The following is a 21,091-nucleotide window of genomic DNA, read 5'->3' on the forward strand; positions in this document are numbered from 1 at the left end:
CTGGATCTATTATTAATCTAAAATTAATATTTGTTATTAATGTTGTTCCCTCAGAGCTCTTGTCATTTGCATTTCTTGATTTTCACCCAAGTGAATAAATTAGCTGCAGCAACTAGCGATCTGATAAAATTAAAACAGCCTTTACGGTCATCTCTATTGGCTTTGGGAAATAGTCAGTGGCAAGTCTCGAGGGCGCTGCCAAAATAGAGAGAAATTGAAAATCAAGACCATGGCTTACTAGCAGATGCATTAAAGAGAGCATAGGATAACATATCTTTAGCCCTTAGCTGTATACAAACATAATTATGGGTACAGTCAACAGCTGCTTTAATCATAAGAGAAGGAGGTTAAGGGGTGTTCCTAACTGAAGTGCAAAAGCTTGTCTGGGGCAGTGCCACAGACTTGGAGAGAGATTTCCAATCTTGGTGGGCCATGGTAAATTTAATGCATAATCCCACCACTAACACAGCTATGGCCTTTCTGTTCACTATACATAATGCCACGGTTCACGCTATTCACCCCATTGTTGCTTTAGGGTTACGTCATGAGAAGTCAGTATTATACCCCTCAGAACATAGGGTATGGGCCTGGAAAATCCAGGGGAAATGGCAAACTGTAAACTTGGAGCCTTGCATTGCTCAAGAACAATAGGAATTCATCTGTGAGAGTAATTCAATTAGTGCTCAGGACATATGCCTTGACACTGACCAAGGCATCTGCTACTTTGAGATCCACCCGGACGCCAACCAACGGACTGTACTAGTGTATGTAGGTGATGGCTGTGTGTGTTTAAGGACTTTGTGTGACTACATAGAAATTGATAAGAGCAAGGTACCCTTATCTGTTAAGAATCATTCCAATTTTTGTATTTGCAACTTTATTAAGGTTACTGGGTGTGACTTTGTATATTCAGCACCAGTTGTATCCCACCAGTTAATAAAATCAAACTATACAACATACAACGAGTTACCACCCACACCCATTGGAAGGAATTTAACTCTAGTAAAACAATTAATGAAACATCAGGATCTAAAAAAATTGTAAAAGAGATTCAAATGAATGGGCAGAGAACTCTAGTAACTGTCCATCACAATGTAACAGAAATAGAGAGTCCTGCAAAGAGTAAAACAAGACACAAGTCATAACTGGTGGGATGCACTGTTTGGGTGGTCACTAACTGCAACTGGGATCATGAATACTTTGTGTCACCCCGTTATAGTTCTATTAATTTTAGTTACTATAAGTTTAATGATGTCTATTTTAACACTCATGTGGAATTGGAGGATGTTGAGACCCGTGGCCATTTTGATTTTACTCTCTAGAACTCATGGAATCTTGCTGAAGGAGAACTGTCATGATTGTAGGTCAGAATTTAGATCAGGGCTCCTGTAGTATAATAATAATAATTTACTATATGTTAAGAAAAGACGGACTGAAATGGAGATTTTGGGGCTTCACTTATGTTAGCAATATGAATTAAGCATTTAAATTTTAGCTTGTAGAATTATGTGTTGAATTTTAACCTTTTACTTAAGAAACCTCTGCCATGGTACAAAGGGCATAGGAAAATGCAAATTTCTGAAGCTTCTTGAAATAAAGAACAATACCGGGAGAAGACCAAGGAATGCAAGAAACCCAGATAAAGGGGCTCCTCTGTATCCAAGCTGATAGAAATCGACAGACCTACTCAGATAAGCACCAAGGGACCAAAGCACACGCACAAAGAAGAAAAGTTCAAAAGTTCAACCATGAGGAAGACCACGGCCTTCAGCCTCAGAGACCACCCAAAGACCCCTGTGAGACCACCACCGTGAACAACACATGCCCAGAAGGGCATGGATCTAATTACCATGCAAGGAAAGGACAGGCGGGGCCAGGAGTTGAATGTGCATGAAAAGGTTTGTGCGATGTAATGTAAATGGAACACCTTTGTGAATAAAGATGTAGCTCAGACCAGGGCTCAGGGCACAAGTTTTCATAAGAGCTATCTTGCTTATGCTGACATACATACCCACTTCATAACTCGTCAGGTCATGGAGTCTATTTTTCCACATATTGCTTCACAAGGATATGATGTAAACAGAGTTTTAACAGAGAGACAAGGTACATTCCCACATACACATACTTTCAGAGGATGGTAAAAGCCCACAGCATTTTTACTTCTCACAGTTTCCTCTGCATTTTTGGAAGTCTGTCTGGGGAGAGATTCATACCATAAAGAACTCATATCCATCTTGAAATGCCAGACCTCCTGGTTTGAGGTTGCAACACTTAGTCCCCTACATTCTGTGTAATAAAGTTACCCACATTCCTCCTTGGTACATTTCAGGCTTATGTGAAGTTGTGAGTCGTGGGATTTGAGTAATTGTAAACCATGCCTAATGCTTAATAAAGGAATGGTTTAGATCACCCATACATGCATTCAGAACATACCAGAGTTGTGCATACTTGATTCCTATCATGTGCTGAGACAGGATTTTTTATTTGAAAAGCCATTTCTAGTAATGAAAGCAAAGCCTTCTCCTCTGACATTTCTGCCAATGTGTAGGAGTAGGACGTGCAGCACTAAAGCCCAGATGGAGACAACCTGTCCTGTTCCTGTTTTTTGTCACCTTGGTGGATTAGCCTTCCAGGCTGGCATCCCTGACTGTCCTTATTCCTGCACACAAAGGGGAGCTGTTGCTAAGCAGCTGTGGACCATGCACTGCAGCCTGGTTTGAAAATGAAGAATTAACTAGATTAGTTTTGATGAAGACAAGGTACAGCTGAAGAAAGGCAGGAGAAAGGAAAAAAAGCAAAATGAAAGGCAGCTGTGATTTGCACTAGAGAACAGAGAGTGTCCAAACAGAAGAGGGAGTTATGAAAGCAAAGAGGAAATTATGTGTGTGGCCTAAATGGAAGAAATACATAAAGAATGAGATGTTCTTCAGGGCAAGTGCTGTCTCTATGCTTATATATCACCTAACACTGCAAAGCTCCAATCAAGGAAAATATCAGAAACAAGTGAACAAAAAGTGCTGCCACCAAACCTTTCACCTCAGCCTTTCACAGGTCTTGACTTAAACACAGTTTCACAGTCACCCTTAGTGGGAGATGAAGAACATGGAAGGAAATGGGCTAGAAATTAATAGTTCAATTTTTTGTCCTGGAAAATTTTTACCTCCATTGACTCCTTAAGTCATGCTGGTTTGAGAGACATCAAGGTTGCAGCCGCCTCTGGTGACTGTGTAGTGACTGAGGACTCACCATATATTTTTTGTAACCCTAAGGATGTCACTCAGCATTCATGCATAGCTTATAGAGAATTCTTCTTCCAATAAGATGTTCTGTGCTAATTAAGCATGGACAAATCACATGCTTTTGTATTGCCTGAATTCCTAGGCCTGAGAATCTGAATCATAGCATTCCATGAAGAAGTGCATTGGCTATTTGGCTTGATATCTTACATTATTATTCTAGAGATATGAAGACCAAGCAAAAACTCTGCAAGTTTTTCTGAGCATATTAATGTTTTGTCCTTAATTCATTGCAATAGTATTTATTCTCATTAATGTTCACTTTTCATTAGTATTTCAGAAACCTGTTTCACAGGCTGAAACAGTCTCAGGAAAAAAGCATTCAAATATTGAAGAACATTGTCCAAAAAAAGCCCTGTACTATAAATGTGATTCTACTGGTTCCAGCCCCACCAGTCATGTAACACATATGTACCCCACTGAAATTTTGGTGTAGTTATGGCAAATCGATATAAATGAGAATTCAAATATTGCATATTTAGACTGGAAAATTTACAGGCCAAGAGCTGTTTGTTGCAATTAAAATGTGAGTGAATATGAACCAACTTATTACTGTTTCCTGGTGTTCAGAGCACTGAAAGAAAAGCTGTGAGAAATAAGTAAGGGTAATTGCTTTGCACCAGTGCAGCTTTGCTTCTAGTAGGTATCAGTCAATCATTTGTTCTGTTTCTTCCCTGCTTTTAGAGGTCTGCAATAGATTTCCAGAAGTACTAATTCATAAATATATCTTCAGACATCTCTCAGATACTACCTAGATTGTTAAATAATGCAAATATACAAATCTCATAGGCTTATTCACTGATAGAGTCCAACTGGATGGATTTCTTACATAAGTCATATCTCTGAAGTACTTTTTTTTTAAAAAAAGTGGTTGTTTCAATAAATATGGATTTTCGGCATGTAAACTAGACCTCTCTAGAGAGGTGCTTAAAATGTAGGACCTCTGTTTTGGTTTTGGTTAGGAATGCAGCAGACATATCTGTGGATGCAGAATCATTCCTGCTTTGCTTCCATGCTACCAATCAAAGCAAAGTTCGTATTTTTAAATTCTTTATTCATTTCAGTAAAACCTTGATGTCACTGATCTGACAGAAATATCAAGGAGAGTTATAGAAAAGAAAGGATGGCTGATCTTCATGATCCTTAATGAGAGAAAACCTGAATGTCAACAGAGCAAATCTGCCATCTCAGAGAATGAGTTCTGACTGCCATCTGGGGTATTAGGGCTGAGAAATTCAGCATGAGTAGTGGATCTAATGGGATACCTTCCAGTAGTCAGAGCATTCTTTGTAAAAGTCTTATCCAGTTCAATTTCTACTTAGTTGTTCAGTTCACAAATTATTTGCAAAGCTGACCTTATTTCTGAGCGCTTGTTGAATTGTTTGTATGAATGATTTTTGACCTCAAATTTTTCTTGTACCATCTCTTCAATATGTTTCTGATCTGTGACTAGTCACTTGACATGGGAGTTTTGCTCAGTTTTGATTAGGTGGGGTTTTTTTCTCTTATTTTCTTTTTAAAGAGGGAAGTAAAGTATGCTGCATAATAAAGAGTGGTTAATTAACAAAAATCGTGGTTGGATAATTAATATGTTCATATAGGTCATATCACCTGTCTATGATGGTCACCAGAAAATAAGAGGACCAGTCTCTATCCAGGCATTCATAAGAAATTGGGGAAATGCTTCCCTAAAGTTTGTGTATACAATATTGGCTTTGTGCAAAAGTTTTATGACCAATGTAAGAAAAAACATCTAATATAACAGCTGGTCAGAGAGAGAATTGCCACCCACACAGGCTTGTAGGGAAGTCTACACTGGAGTGCAAAGCAGCAAGAGGGCCAGAGCTGCCAAACCACAGGTGTGTGCAAGACAGCTTGACATGGCTTGTTTTCTGTGGTCTTGATGAAAATGGAATTCTCTATCAACTATCAGCCAAAAAGGTGATTCTAGTTACAAGACCTGTATGAACGGAATAGTTATTTTCTACAGTAACTTTCACATGAACTGAACAGTACATGAAAATACTTGTGATTGCAGACCCACTCCACACAGAGGTAAGTAGGCTGTGACAGAGTAAGAAGCAGATCCTGTACAAATACTTTTATATAGTGCCTTTTCACATTTTTGTCTGAAATAAATGTTCAGCAGTCATGATACAAGTTTTTGTGCACACAGAGAGAAATCCCCATTTCACCTGTGCCAGAGAAAGCTGCACAACCAGGAATTATATTTGGGTTTTGTCCACAGCTTAAATGCAGAAGACCTCAGCACTGCACCTCATCAGGACACCTCAGTGATTTTTTGAGAGCCACAAAATTTGTTGTTTGCAAGCCACGCTGCCCTTTCCAGCTGGGGAAATTGGTAGTACCCGAAACCTTTTTACAAAACTGCACCTTGTGAACTACTATTCTTTCCTTGGCACATTCAGTTTATTGTTTCACACATTCAGGAGCAGGACAAGAGAGGAGATCACAAGTACAACTAAGAGAAGCAACTCCTAGAGACATACACAGACACACAAGGTTGTCTGTAATTTGTCTTTCATGTTTCTGCATCAATCTGTAAATTATTTCCTTTTCTTCGTGTGGAGGAAAAACCCCATAGAGGGAAACAACTGAATTTCTCACCCTGAGAAGAGGTTTTATTCCTAACAGTTATTCAGGTAGCAAGAGGCTTATCCACACATGCAAAGTTACAAATCTGCAGCTCCTGGATAACCATGAAAGGATTTCATTGAAAGAAATGAAATATCAAAAATTGAAATGGAAGGGATGGTTTGGGAATTAGATGAAATCTCAATATTTCATTTCCTTTCATGAAATTATGGCTATTTTAGAAAGAAAAAGGTTTTCCTAGTCCTCTTTGCTATTTAATCATTGCAGTGATTGTTCATGGCCAGAGCAGAAATGCAATTGGCACTACCTATTATTTTAAATACAGTAGATGTGGTCAGTGTGACTGGACTTGTAGATTGGATTAAGCCTTCAGGCATAATATTTCTGCTGAAGTGCTTTTTTTATCACCTTCCCACCTAACTGAGGTAATGAATCATAGCAAAATCAGAGTGCCATTTATTGAGGTGTACTTCAAGATCTGTGAATGGTTTTTTCTCCTCAAATGCTAAGCAAATAGTAATTTGTCTTTTAAATCTCCAATTATAATAATGGAGAATGAATGTCAATTATTACTCATCTGTTAATTTCTGCAGAATTTTACTAACTTTTCTTATTTCTAACTCCAGAGAAGCAGAGAGGCCAGCCATTCTCTTATTGTTAGAAGACAAGGAAAGGGAACATCCATAAATGCTTCTGAGATGATGCACTGCATGCACAAAGCAAGCAGCTGTGTAGTGTTGAGCTGGGTGACATGGTTAGGGGTCCAGATCTCAGCCATAACTATGAAAATTATTTGTGCCTCCTGAGAGGAATAAACAATGTCTAGATAAAGGAGGAAGACAGAGCAGCTGCTAGCTTTAAGCTCTATGTAATTTATTTACCTTCATAGTGCCATGGGCTTGTTAGATTGGCCAGTGTCACAATCACCAAGTGTGCCAGTGGGCTAACATTTAATCCCATTAGCATTAGCTGCTTAGTTTCTAAAACTGGAACTGAAATACTGGATGACAGTCTTGCTCAGCTTTATTATTTTAGCTAGACTTCTCCTTCAGATCTGAAAAACTACACAGCATGAAAAATAAATTCTCAAAAGAATTTAGGTTGGGAGGAAAAGAGTTTCTCTTCACTCTTTCAAACTGCCTGCACAGAACAGCGTGTGTTTACCATGCAGAACAAGAGTGCAATTACAGTACTTATATAAATGGCTTTCTAAATTGGCATTTTAAACAAGCATTTCAAGGGGATCCTGGCTGAATACACCTATTATACTAATTTCAAACCATAAAAAAATACTAACTCCCTTTTTGTGCTACTGTACTTGTACAGGTTTCAGGAAAAAAAGCTTTGTTTCCTGTGTTTCTATTTATGGTCTCACCCTTTCAAGAGTCCGAGTATTACAATCATAAAGTGGAAGCAAATTGAGCAGCTAACACAGCCCCCTCTTCACATGCTCATCTCAGAAATGGTATAAATTATTTTTTACATTATTCATACGGTTCTAGGGAGAAGATATCCTGAGTTCTGTGGCACAGACATTAGCCTTATTACCTTAGCCTCAACACTGTTTTTCTGAAAGATAAACATGCCTTTAAATTTTAGTTTGGATGGGGTTTTTTTAAACAAATACAACTTCAATTCACTCAGTAGCAGTCAGACTTTGTATGCAGGAGCCACAGCTACTCAGGGAGGGGATACAAAAAACTGACCCAAAAGACCATTTGTTCCCTGGAACAGCTGGTTTTGGTTTAAAACGTGGTGCTGGGGAGAAGACTCCAAGCTGTGCATCTATTTATCATCCTTCTATACTCCTGAGGGCTGATTAAAATCAGAGGAGTGTGTGTGACAGGAGAAAGCCGTGTACAGGTTATTGCTAAAGCTGTAGCAAAACAGAAGCAGTGCACATTTGTTCAAGTACAGGAAATGAGGGGGTGCAGCTCAGAGCAGAAGCTGGTCCTGTGTTTTCCAGTTCACTAGCAAAAACAATTTGTGATTCCTGTATTTACCTGTTAGAGGGCAGCAGATATCCTAAGTTAGGTCTGTGGACACCATGACCTAGTTCTGCCAGGGCTCCATGGCATCTGCAAGACTTCTTTCAATCTCTGAGTCTGGCCAGCTCGGAACATTCAAGGTTTTAATTTTTCAGGTTAATATTTTCCATGTCCTATTTTTCTTAGCTCAGGCTTTTGTCAGAATTTGAACAGTTTTACAACCATCCTTAGGATGACAATTAGTCTAAAATTTATCACTCTGCTAATTTCAGCAATAGTCCTACCAAGCATGTCTTCAAATTGTCACCACAGGCCCCCAGCCAGGTGACAATTATTAGCATTGACTCCATGATTCTGAGAAGGCTGATCACTCACTTTATTCTATTATACTTATTAAGAAACCCATTGCTCTTACAGACAGTCGTGATACAGGTGGACCCAATTGGTCCTTCAATCTAAGCACTATCCCCATTGGCCAATTAAGAAACTACCCTTTGGTAAAGAGATCTCCATAATACATTCCAGATGTGCACAACAATAGGGGCAGCAAGTAGAGATAAGAATTGTTTCTCATTCTTTTCTCTGCTCTTCTCACAGCCTTTCCCTGGACGATGCCTGGGAAAGTTGTGCATTGCCCCTGTGGCCAAAGCTGCTGCCACATTAAATCACCTGATGTTTCTAACATTTGGAAGTGAGATTTTTAGAAAACTGCAGTGCTGGACTCTAGATCTATTTTAATTTTTAGAAACATACTGTATTCACAGAATCCTTAGGGCTGGAAGGGACTTCTGGAGATCACCCAGTCCACCCCCCCTTTTGAGGCAGGGGGCAACTCACCTGGAACAGGCGACACAGGAATGTGTCCAGGTGGTGTCTGAATGTCCCCAGTGAGGGAGACTCCATGATCTCCTCAGGCAGCCTGTTCCAGTGCTCTGCCACTATCAATGTAAAGCTTTTCCTCATGCTGAGGTAGAACTTCTTGTGCTTTAGTTTATTTGCCACTGCTCCTTATCCTGTCTCTGGGCATCACTGACTTCTATGATAAAATTCTGATAAAACTACTTAAGCTTACTGAATATGTGCTTTTAAAGCTTGCAGGTATTCCCTCAATACCATGCTTTTAATCTCTTTAGCAGGATACCTTCATGACCTTCTCCTACTCCAGCTCTCATGATACATCTGTTACCTTAGGTGTGGAGGGAAAGCAAGGAAACAATAAAAAATTGGCTTAGGTTTCTGGAAGCCTTTTAAATTTCAACTCTTTCAATGGTGGTAATTTGACAGTAATTAAAATACTAATCAAACCTCCATGTCCTGACCTAGGATCTTGTGGCAGCTAAGTCCTGCAGATTCAGTTCTACAGTACAGGAAATTTATCTTCAATTTAATTTTTGTCCACCTGACTACAGTGATTTCCTAGGGAAAACTGTCTGTATGCTTAATTCTGATACCTATAAATATCAGACTGCTAGAGGGTGGTGCCTTGCCACTCGCCTACATGTTAAATTGACATTAGCATTAGTATGGAAGGAGCTCATGGACAACTTTCCCGTGCTTCTACCTATTCTTCCTGCAGCTCTAGAAAAATCACATTTAATTTGTTCCTCTGGATTTTTAATATAAGCAGCAGAAAGTTCAGACCCAAGTCTTCAAAACAGAAACTCTCTGGCAAAGTGTAAGCTCTCTGTCTAAATGTGGCATGCAGAAAAAAGGGAACAGCTTAATTGTTTACTGACTGCTGGAACTCAACAGCCCAAGAAATCTAATAAATGAATCCAAGAGTCACTGCTCTCATTCCACAGCAGTGTCATAGGGGCAAATGTGCTTTCAAAAATGATGCAGGGAACAGCACCAAGATCAGTCTGGGTTTACTTGTTATTACTTTACCTAAATAACCAAACACAAGATACAAGATACCTGGAAATGCCACAATTAAGACCTGCAAGCACATTTCTTCCTATATCTCATGACTGATCCTCTGCCAACCAACTTTTATGTGTGAGGTAAGAGATTCTACAGAAACAAATTCATCCCAAACACATTCCTGCCATATTCTCCATCTGTGCTATACATCTATGGAGAAAGCAGAATGTCATTATATAGGCCACATTGCAATGCACACGTGTAAAGGGGAATGGAAGCTGCGTACAGAGGTTTAATTTTGACTTTTCTGAATCCAGTTTTTTAACTTTTAAAGTGCTTGAGTTCTACATTGTTTTAAAAAGAACATCACTTTGTTGGACCTGCATTGATCCAAAACTTCACAGGTCCTGATTCCTTTTCAATAGACCTCAGAAATTCCCACTGATTTGAGGAGAAGCAGGACCAAGCCTGTATGAAGATTAACAGAGTGCCTGGGCCACTTTGGAAGGTGCTTCTCAAAGGTAGTGGGGAAGTCGCAGGCCCCGTAAATTCTCCTCTGGCCACAGCAGTACTTGGTAAGGCCAGCAGCATCTCCCCTGTCTCTTAAAAAATTAGGAGTTACTGGTATTGCAGTCAAAATCATGCATATAAAAAACAATGTTTTATTCCTTTCTGGCTTCTTGTTCTCTAGATAGTATCACTAAACAGCTTAAGAGAGAGAGAGTGAGAGTTTAAATAAGTCTGAATTGTATTAAAAACTCAAGGGATTTATTATTGCACAATAACTTCTTAGTGATAAACACTCCACATAAAATAGCAGAAAAGTCAAGCTCTAACTTGTTATTTTAATAAATTAATTTTTTTTTTCTTCCAGACAATGGAGATAAAAGTCCTTTTAGCAGTTCAGAGATTTAAAAGTTAAGGTGTCATTAAAATTTTGAAAGATATGCATAAATAAATTTAATTAAGTTGACTGATGAAATAAGATGTCTCGTTTCAGTGTAGTTTCTTTAGAAATTCCAATTTGCAGCTAAAGGAGAACAATTCCAATCAGAAGGACTTTACCTAGCCCCCTATTACTCATTGCTGCATTTATTTAAATAAATAAATTAGTACCTCTTGTGGGATATGGGGCAGCTTTCTGATGAAAAAGTTATATAAAAGGAATATATCGGACTGTTGGACTACTTTTCCTTGTTTTTGTAGAAGAGAAAGAAAATTCAACAATGAACTGATAGAAAACTTTGCTTTATGCAGGCCATGTTTTTAATTTGGAGAAAGCAGATGCAAACCTTTGAAAATCTGTGCCTGGCAGCATTAGGTAAGCAAAGAAACTATGGCAAAGGAGTAATCCATTTTAGTACAGGTGGCTATTTGATAACCTTATGTGGGCACTTGCATCCCGACACCATAGAGAGTAGTTCCAACAGCTCAGATGATCTTCCTGTGCCCTGCAGGTTATTCCTATTCAGGGGCTTTCACACAAAGGTATTGAGGAGAGAGTTTCTGCTGATCTGCATGGCCAGGTCAGTGTAAAAGAATTAAGATAACGTAATGAACATCTTCATTATTCCATATCTAGCCCTTTAAGTTCAGAATCTTACCTCATCAGATTTTGGGGGTATTTGTGTTTGTTTTATTAATGCAAACACTGCCTAGAAATTCAGCATCATCACTAAATATTCAATAGAAATGTGTGTGTGTGTGTGTTCTTTCCTGGTGAGTCTATTTTGAATACAGGGTATTGTTTCTTCCTGTGATTTTGCACTTCATCAATTGCTATTACTTTGGAGGAATTATTCAAAACCTTTCTGCTATACAAATAATTAGTGATTTGACCAAAGAAGAAATCTTCTACAGTTACCTCATTTGGAGGTAACTGCTTCTCTTGGAAATCCTGCCCAAACATATCAGCCGGATTAAACATAAATGTTTCCTTATAAATACAGAAAATGAAGAAAGTCAGAGGTTTGCAGGTGCCATATCCACTCACAAAGCCAATATTTAATAAAATCCTGTCACAAGGGATGTTACTGAAGTGTAGTCTGCAGAGAGGACTGTGCCTTGAGAAATTTTTCATCTGGACAACTGGGGGCCTTTCTTACAGGCTCAGCCTAAAGTTATGTTTGGGGTTGAGAGAAAGAGAGAGCCTGGACAGCTGCAGCTGCAGTGGGGCTAGAAAAGAGCACCTAAAGGGAAGCATGGGCCATGGAGAGACCTGGGTTGTAAAAGCCTTTTTCCTAGGTAATGACTGGTTGGCATTACCATTGCCATGTGTGGAAGGATAATCCTCAGATTATGGTTATTTTTAGTGGTAGGATTCAGGTTTGGTTTGAATGTAAGTTTAGAGCTGCAGTTGGGTCTGCAAAGTGGCTCCCAAAGGAAAGTAGAATCTGTAAAGAGAATGAGCTGGGAGAAGTTTTCTAATGGGGAAAGTAATGTGGGGCGAACATTGGCCAGGACGGTGAAATTGTCTGCTCTTCTGATGGTTGAAGATAATGCTTAGGCTCAGTGAATTGTAATCTAGCCCTGCCCTCATTCCTTTTCTGGCATTTCTGCAGATGGTTAGTAAGACAGCCTATTTAAACTGATTTTAATATGGTTAAATATGCCAGTATCCTGAAGACCCAGGGCCCTGTACCAGTTTTATTCTAACCAGTTAAAGCAATTATTTATTACTTCACTAAGTATCTTATTTTTCTCTTAAGCATTTCTGCCTGACCTGGTAATTTAAGAACTCATTCCTTTTTCCCAGTCTCTGATTTTTCATGTCCTTTCCTAATCCACTTCTTTTTTTCCTGATGCACAGGTATTACACCAAGGTCAGTGACAGCAACAACTGACCTGTATTTTTGGTATGCATATAATGTTATTAAAGAAATTAGTTCACGACTGCAGAAACAGCTCTGTACTGATACCAGAAGCAATTTGCTTCACATGAAAGCAGAAGAGAAAATGTCAATGTGCTGACTGGTTTGGTTTTTTGGGTTTTGTTTGTTTGGCTTGGCTTTGTTTAAACTGGGAGAACCAGGGGAAAGGAAAGGAAAAAGGAAAGGAGAAAAGGAAAGGAAAGGAGGCGAGGCAAGGTTTCTTTGTACCAGTTTCTCTGTAGAGTCTGAGGCTGTCCTGGAATAATTCTGTAGGAGATTCACTGAGACCAGCTTGCAGGTGGGGAATTAACAGTGATGCTTTCTCAAATAAGAGCTTCAACTTGCCATACAGATACAAATACCCTTGGATTTTCATAGCGTATAGAGCTGCATCCAGATGTGAATATCACTGCTGGTACTTATCTCCTGTGAAAATAAAGTTTATGTCTGAGTAGAGTAGATGGCAACAAATTTTTTAATGCTTTTTAGCCAGTGGACACACAAACAGAAACCTTTGGAGATGTGCAGGTGCCTGTGGCCATTTGTAGAACACAGCAGACATTCAGGAAGTAGAATCATACAAAAACAACAGCATGGGTGCTTCATTTTCAGAATGATAGGAATAAAATAATCATATTAAATAAACAGAAAAGAAAGAAACACCCATTTCTTTGTGCCTGATCCTCCTCCAGAGGAAGCCTTACTCCATGCAATCTAAGTTGCCACACACCTGCTGTTGCAAGCAAGGGGGGGCTGCAGCAGACGCAGGGATGATTCTTCCCCAGGCAAAACTTTCTGTGAGGTGTTTTAGGCTTGGTTGTGCATCACAGGTAGTACAGAACAAAAGCCTGGAAGATGTAACTGCTCTTGAGGTATGCAGGAGCACATTGGTTCAGGAGAAAGAGTGGGTCCTGGCCTGAGGCTGCTCCCTGGCCTGGCTTCTCTCTCCAGAGCTGTCCACCTACACCTCTCACCAGAAAATTAATTTGTAAAATTAAAAAATCAATTTCTCAAGTAATTTCTGAAAAAATGAATGCCGTGAGGGTAAAAGAGCAGTTAATCATGACTTTTAGAAAGCATTTCTGTTGTTTGGATGCCCTGACGTAGCTGAATGGAGACACATAATTTGAGCAGACAGCCAAAGTACCGACTAATTAACTTTAAGTTCCCCCAGTGTCACCCTTGGAGCAGACTGTAGCTGGAAATAATTAGTTATAGGAGACCTCTGAAACTTTGCTGTTTCATTTTGTAACTACTTTGCCCTACTTGACTACATTTTGGAGCCAAGGGAATGAACCTGATTGCACTTGGCTGCCAACTCTGGCCTGCCAGGAAGAGCCTTCTATGGCTGCAGATGGGAGGAATGTGACTCAAATGTTAAGTCATTACACCAGATTAAAATGAGAGAGACTGATTTTTACAGACCACCAGCGGAATAAAAGCCTACAGCACACAAATGTAAACCAGTAGATGAAACACATTCCTTCAACCCAGGAAGCAGAGGCTGAACCCTTGCAAGCAAAGGCTGCAAAACACTTTTCATCTAGAGTCAGAAAAGGAACAGAGACAACAATGCTCTTTTGCCTCTGTACAAGGCTGTTCCAGGTACTACCCCATAATCCCTCCAGAAATCAAGGACGGTTTTACTTATGACCCTTAGAGGTGACAGGCTGGGCTTTTATTTTCTGAAAGGGAAGATTAAAAGATTCAATGCAGGTGTACTAAGATCACACAGCTGCACATATTCCCCTTCCCAGGGAGACAGGAGCTGCCCCAACACCACCCCCTGCAAGCTCCTACAGAGGAGATTTCCTTTCTCTGTTTCTTTTGGTGGGTGAACAAAAGGAGAAGAAACCCAGTGCAAATAGACTAACTTAGGAAAACCAGAGAGGTCCTGGCCAAGCAGGGAAGTAAACTTGCACCAGTATTCCAATTGAGAACAGTGTCTTCCTTTGGAGTCCAGAATGTGTCTTTGAACTAACTGCAATTTTCTTATGATTTGGGATTTTTAATTGCTCTAAATGTCTAATCCTGCATGTTCTCCACACACTCATGTAGCTCATGTCCCAGCTACATGCAAAGACTGCAAACATGTGGGTTTTCTAGAGCTCTCAATGCCTCCCACACCTCTTAACAATCAAGCTGTTGTCAACAGGCACCTCAACTATAAGGGAACCTGGAATACAACTGTGCAACCCCCTTAGCTTTGGGGATGTTTTACCATTTCTGCCACATGGGAGAAGATCCCTGCTCAAACAACTCCTAAATGCATGAGAACTTTTTCATTTTACTAGCCTGCATAGGCACGTCTCTTCATGAGGCAAGCTCCTCAGCATGGATAAACGTTTTACACTGTCCTGGTTCCAGATCAGGTCACTGTGCAAAGGGAGTGGGTAGCTGGCTCAGCAGGCCCTGGACTGACAAACATTCTCTACCTTTTTCTAAACATTATTTTTCAGTCCACCAGCACTTGTTCTGAACTACAAGAACCACTCTCACCTCTCCTGAAGAGGAGATAGCCCTTATCCTTCTTTCTTACCACCTCTACAATTGCACTGCCCTCCACTCCTAAAGAGGAGGCAAGCCTTGAGTGTTGCTCTTTTATTATCTAAACCACATCCCAATCCCTCCCAAAAGCACATCTTCCCTCTTCCAAAGAGAATTCCCTTATTGACTCTAACATTCTCCACTGCAGGTTTCAAGCCCCCACCTTTCTCTCAGGTGGGTGTAATTTAGGTTTAACACCAGCTTTGTTTGATTTCTCTTGGGTTTAGGTGATATTTTCATTGAAATTTGTCTCTATTATTCAAAATAAGTTAGTAGGCAAGGCATGACTGTAAAAAACCCTCCCCATGAAAAGTAGGTTTTATTTCATTTTCACTACAAAGCTGACAGTTGTGTTGCCTTTCTTCTTCTTTAATTAAGTCCAGAGTCTTCCTGAACTTTATTTAATTATATCACAATAGTGATATAAGTGATGTTTTTTGATAATTTAGAGTGACCTTTCTTGACATAAACTTCAATATGTTTTGAAATTCTCTCTTGAAATAAATTACACAGTGCTACTTCTGTCCAAATCTACTCCATACAGAGTTCATTGCCTGTTTAATAGAATATTAAATATCTTGGAAACAGATTTTTCCTCAAATTGGGGAAACACTTCAGCTCCATGGAGCCTTTCTTAGCCCTGGCAGAAGGGGCTGAAGCAGACAGCTTTGCTTCCCCTCTCTTCACTTTTGGAGAAGCATTAGCTCTCCTGCACAGAAAACCCCAGGTCTGCTGTCTGCACTGTATCCACAGGATTCTCATTTCCACAAACTCATGCTAAACCACTGTTTTGCTCTCCAATGATGCAAATCAAAATAAATCCAGAAGTGCTTCTACAGTGGTGCTCTACCATCAACAAATTCCTGCATGAATAATCCCATAGAAACCCTCCACCAGCAACAAACTCCTACAACAAAAATGTCACAACAGAATTACCCCATCAGCAAATTTCCACTTGAAGATTACCACAGGAATACTCCAACATCAGCAAGGTCCTACATGGGACATTTATTATACCACTAAGATTTCCATGAGATACCACTGAGACATTATTCTGTATCACCCCAAGTACAAGAGTGCCAAGAGGTGCTGAGGGTCCTCTCCTGCTCTCGGGGAACAGGGTAGGGAGAGCTCAAGTCCCCTTACTGATGAGCAGAAAGTAACTCTCGCCTTCATTACATCACCTCAAGCAGCCACCTGCTAGATCAGGGATGTGAAAACCAACATAAAAGCACTTTAAAACAGTTTTTTTCCCCCCAGGTTAAGGAAAGGAAACTGGCTGCAGCCTGCCATGGCCAGGCCTGTGAGCCATGCCAATTCTGCACCCAGTGGAGGCAGGAGCTGCCCTGCCTCTCAGGGAGGTGTCCTGCAGAAGTGTGGGCATGCCACACACCATAGTTACTGATGCTGAAAATTATTTAAGGCACAGAGGGCAGCAACAGAAAAATTTCTGGAGGCAGCTGCCAGTGCTCACACGGATGTTTTATTTGCCCAGTGGATTAATAGCAGGGGGTAAGATTCAATCTCAGTTGTTAATCCTTCCAATGTCACAGGAATATCTAGTTTCTATTAAGACTTGTTGTAAGGTCGTGTGGGCCTACCATTTTTCAAATTATACTTAATTCCTTCTTTCCAAAGTATCCTGGGACAAGCACTGATCCCAGGAAAAGCCAAGGGGCATCGCTGCTCCACAGAAAAGGTGCATTTCTATTCTCGGAGAAAACATCCTCTTCCCTTAGTGCACAATTGCAGGCTCTGGAAAATGATGGATATGAAGCAGCATTACAGAAATTTGTTGTCAAAGCCAATACTATATATTTATTGTCATTTATAAAGGTAAATATAGCTGCTCTGTAGCACTATACAAAAAAAAATATTTTCAGTAATCCTGCATTAAAAAATTGAGTCTTCATTCATCTGATGTCCTGACAGGCAACAGTGAGAGAAATTTTATCTTTAAAAACATATTCAAAGCTTTCATAGGCATTTTTGTCAATTAGTAACTACTGAATAATGTACCTTTCTCTAACATTTTTGCAAATAAAATAATTACTTTTTCTTCACCTAGGTTATCTATCACTATTACATTTTAATTTATAGTTTTAGCATTTTTTTTCTGAGTATGAATTCATTTAGTTACCTTGTATAAATTAATAAAGCCACAATCTGCTCTCTTAGCCCAAAGCAGTTCACTGGTTTTGTCACTGCTGAATTTTGATAAATGCCTTATTTTTCCATGCACATCAATGTATTCCATTGCTGTAGTTTGTGGTACTTTATTACTGACAGATTGAAATTCCATTTGATAAATACCAAAACCTAAACAACCTGCCCATCAACTTACACATTAAGTCAATTTATTGATGTGTATCAAGTTTGACGTATTACCTATGATTCACTAAGCTGCAGTTGGAAGGACAAATCTGCTATTTATCTGTAATCCCTTCAGCTGGAGATCAGACATCTGTTTGTTAAGCAATTTTTTGCAGAAGGATGGAGAAGTCTTCCTGGCACCCATGTGGTTAAAATAGATTCCCAACTAAATTTCAGTTTTTCTGGTAAAGTAATTTGTCCACTTTGTCTGTGACTTAAAATACCTTTCAGTGGTCACTGGCTACAAATCATATCTTATTTCAGGGCTCTGTTTTGCGAGATTTATTGTGAAAGGCAAGGAAGGAATTACTGTAGCTATGGGCTTGAATAAAGTACAGCCTTGTCTCACTTAAATAGCTAGTAAACGAGAGTTAAACTAAATATCAACTATATCTGAGATTCAATAGCTATTAATGTTGTTTTGTAAAAAAGAAAATAAATAAAACCTGAGTACATTTACCTTTGGTCAATAGTTGGGCTTATCTCCATTTTTAATTTTTTATTTTTTTTTTTTTAAAGGATCAGCTGCAGAAGACAAGTGCCAACATTGCCGAGGTGAACCTTGAGAACTTGTGCTTGGTCCCTGCTTGAAAGGCTGTTACAATAAAACATTAGTCTAGACTTAAATGATCAAACCTTCAGGTGGCTTTTTAGGTATCTAACCAGTATCTATCAGTGCCATGATGGGAACAGAAGCAAGTCACATTGAGTTCTTAAGCAGGCTCCCTGATCTCCATGTCCCCAGGCTCTGGGGACAGCATCCTCTGTGCCTCTGAATGTGATCTGAGAGGGGAGAAGGGCAGTGCCAGAAGTAGCTGACTATAAGCTGTTTTAATTCCCTTGGAAACTGCATTCCTGGTTTTTGTAGGAAGAGCACACCAAGGAGTGCAGCAACTAACTGCAGGGTTATGACCAGCTGCAGGGACAGTGCCTGTGGTCAGGGGTTAACGTGAGCAGGGAGTTATTTTAAAAAACTTGATCTACACCATTTTAATTCAAGACATGATCATGACGTTCTGATTAACTAGTAATTACAGAACTGATGAATGTACTATATCCTTTTGCTTTAGTGGTTTATGGACTTTGAGGATTTTTTGTTGGTTGTTTTCTTGTTGGTTTGGGTTTTTTTCATTTGTTTGGGGGTTTTTTGTTGGTTCTTAGGGTTTGGGTGTTTTTTTGTTTGTTTGTTTGTTTTTCCACTTAAGATTTCATAAAAATTAATTGCATGAGCTTTAAAATTTAAAGCTTAAACTTTAAAAAGTACGTGGGTACTTAAAAAAGATACTTATGCATATGTGCCTTATGCATTAGCATATTTGCAGCACAGCTATGACCGCTACTAAAAAATTCTGGCCAGATCCTCAAGAGGATTTATGTCTGTGGAGCTACACCCATGTACATTGCTTTTGAGTGAAGACCAAAGAATTCAGTGACTTCTGCAATCTGGTAATGATACTGAAACCATATGAAAAATAAACAAACAGCTCCCCTGCCAGGTGCTGTTTAATGTCAGAATGTTTTATCAGTCTCAACAGAGGCCAAAGAATGAGTGAACTAAAACCTTATTCCTAAGTACAGGCTTGTAAATTCCAGGCTAAAAAGCACTAGAGGAGACAGAGAAACTTCAGCTTGCAAGAAATTATAAGATGAGCTTTCAGAGTTCCCTCTCAGTTCGACAAAATCTCATCTGTGAACCAAGTACCTCACAGTGGAATTTAATTCGCATAGAGATGTGGAGAACACAAGGCAATTCAGCTGGGTTGTTTTGTTGTTTGAGCAAAGACAAAGAAGCAGCAGTCTAGAAAACTGAAGACTTTCTGGAAATTACTCTTTCCATTTTTTGGCCCAATTTAACTCAGGGCTGAAGCTATGAAGCTGTATGGGAGTATTTTCTAAACTTATCTGAGAGCATGATGTGGGTTTCTACACACAATTATGCAGAACATCTTGCATAGCACTCTACAAACAATGACTTAGCTCCTGGTCATGCACCAGCTATGTAAGCAAATGTGGCAGCAGCTCTATTGCAGCAATAGCTGGCACCGAGTTCATCTCAGCTTATGAAGAAAGGAATGTTGGCCAAACCATCAGAAGGAGAATTATTCTCCATACTATTTCTAGTCACAGAATCATAGAATAGTTTGTGTTGGATGGGACCTTTAAAAGTCATCCTGAAATGAGCAGGGACATGCTCAAATAAAACAGGTTGCCCAGAGCCCTGTCCAGCCCAGCCTTGAATGTGTCATGGCATCTACCACTGCTTTGGGCAACTTGTTCCAATGTTTTAGCACTCTCATTATTAAAAAAAAAAATAAAAAAAAATTAAAAAATTCTTCATTATAGGGAATCTTGATCATCCCTCCTTCAATTTAAAACTGTTACCTCCTGGGCTATCACAACAGGCCCCACTAAAAATTTGTCCCAAACTTTCTTGAAGCCTCCCTTAGGTACTGGAAGGTACTTCAAGGTCTCCCCAAGGCCTTCTCTTCTCCAGGCTGAACAACCCCAACTCTCTTAGCCTGCCTTCATAGGAGAGGTGCTCCAGCCCGCTGTGCATTTTTGTAGTTTCCCCTAGAACAACTCCAACAAGTCCATGTCCTAAAATCTTTTTATCAGTGAGTTTGTGTCTGTACTCTTCTTTTATAATGGTCAGTCTCTTCAGGTGATAAAAGCACAAGAGTTAAGAAGTCCCCACAGTAGAAAAGACCAACTGGTTGAATTAATGCTAATGCCACAAGATGGTGCTGCACATTTCATTGACACAGGTCCTTGAAGCTTTTAATTTATTGCCTTTGTATGTTCTCTGACTAAACCTTTCCCCAGCTGGAAGTTTACTTTGAAAAGTACTGCAGGGGGATACACAAACAGGCTGCCATCCCACATGTGATGGATAACAGGGTTTCCTGTTTTACACTTTTCTGAAAACATCACTGGTGTTGCTTTGCAGTTGTGCATCCCAAGATGCTTTCATGACAGGTCAGCAAAGCTTTTATCCTTCTATGGAAAAGCCTTCCAGACTAATGGTGTTTTCCAAGACACCCTGTTGGTCACAGCAGCCCAGGATGGAGACCTGACAGCACAATGCAATTTTCTTGGCAATTATGATGCTTTTTTGTTTTGAAAGAGAAAAAAAAAATACAAGCAAGAGCTATATGATTTCATACAATTTTATAAAAAGTCTAGAAAAAGACATCTTGGAAAAGAGATTACCTGCCTCTTATGGGTTGTAATGCACTCATAAATGGAGCAATATGGCCATTATTTTTTTCCATTAAAGCATTTCTAAAATGAAATCTGAGGCATTGGGAGGTTTAATGAACCATTTCTGACATTTCCAGTCCATGACTGACAATGTTGCTAACATTTCCTAAACAAATGTTTAGGAAAAAAATAGACAAAATGCTAAAACTTTTAGGTCAGATTATTGGTGAGATTAATGGGCCTACAAAGATTCAACATGACTGCAGATTACGCCGTGGAATATAAAAACCTTTCCATTCATACTCTTATGAACTTGATGGAGTTTGGATTTGGATTC

This window comes from Passer montanus, unplaced genomic scaffold, assembly GCF_014805655.1.
Source record: "Passer montanus isolate IOZ18808 unplaced genomic scaffold, ASM1480565v1 scaffold153, whole genome shotgun sequence".
Classification (NCBI taxonomy): Eukaryota; Metazoa; Chordata; class Aves; order Passeriformes; family Passeridae; genus Passer; species Passer montanus.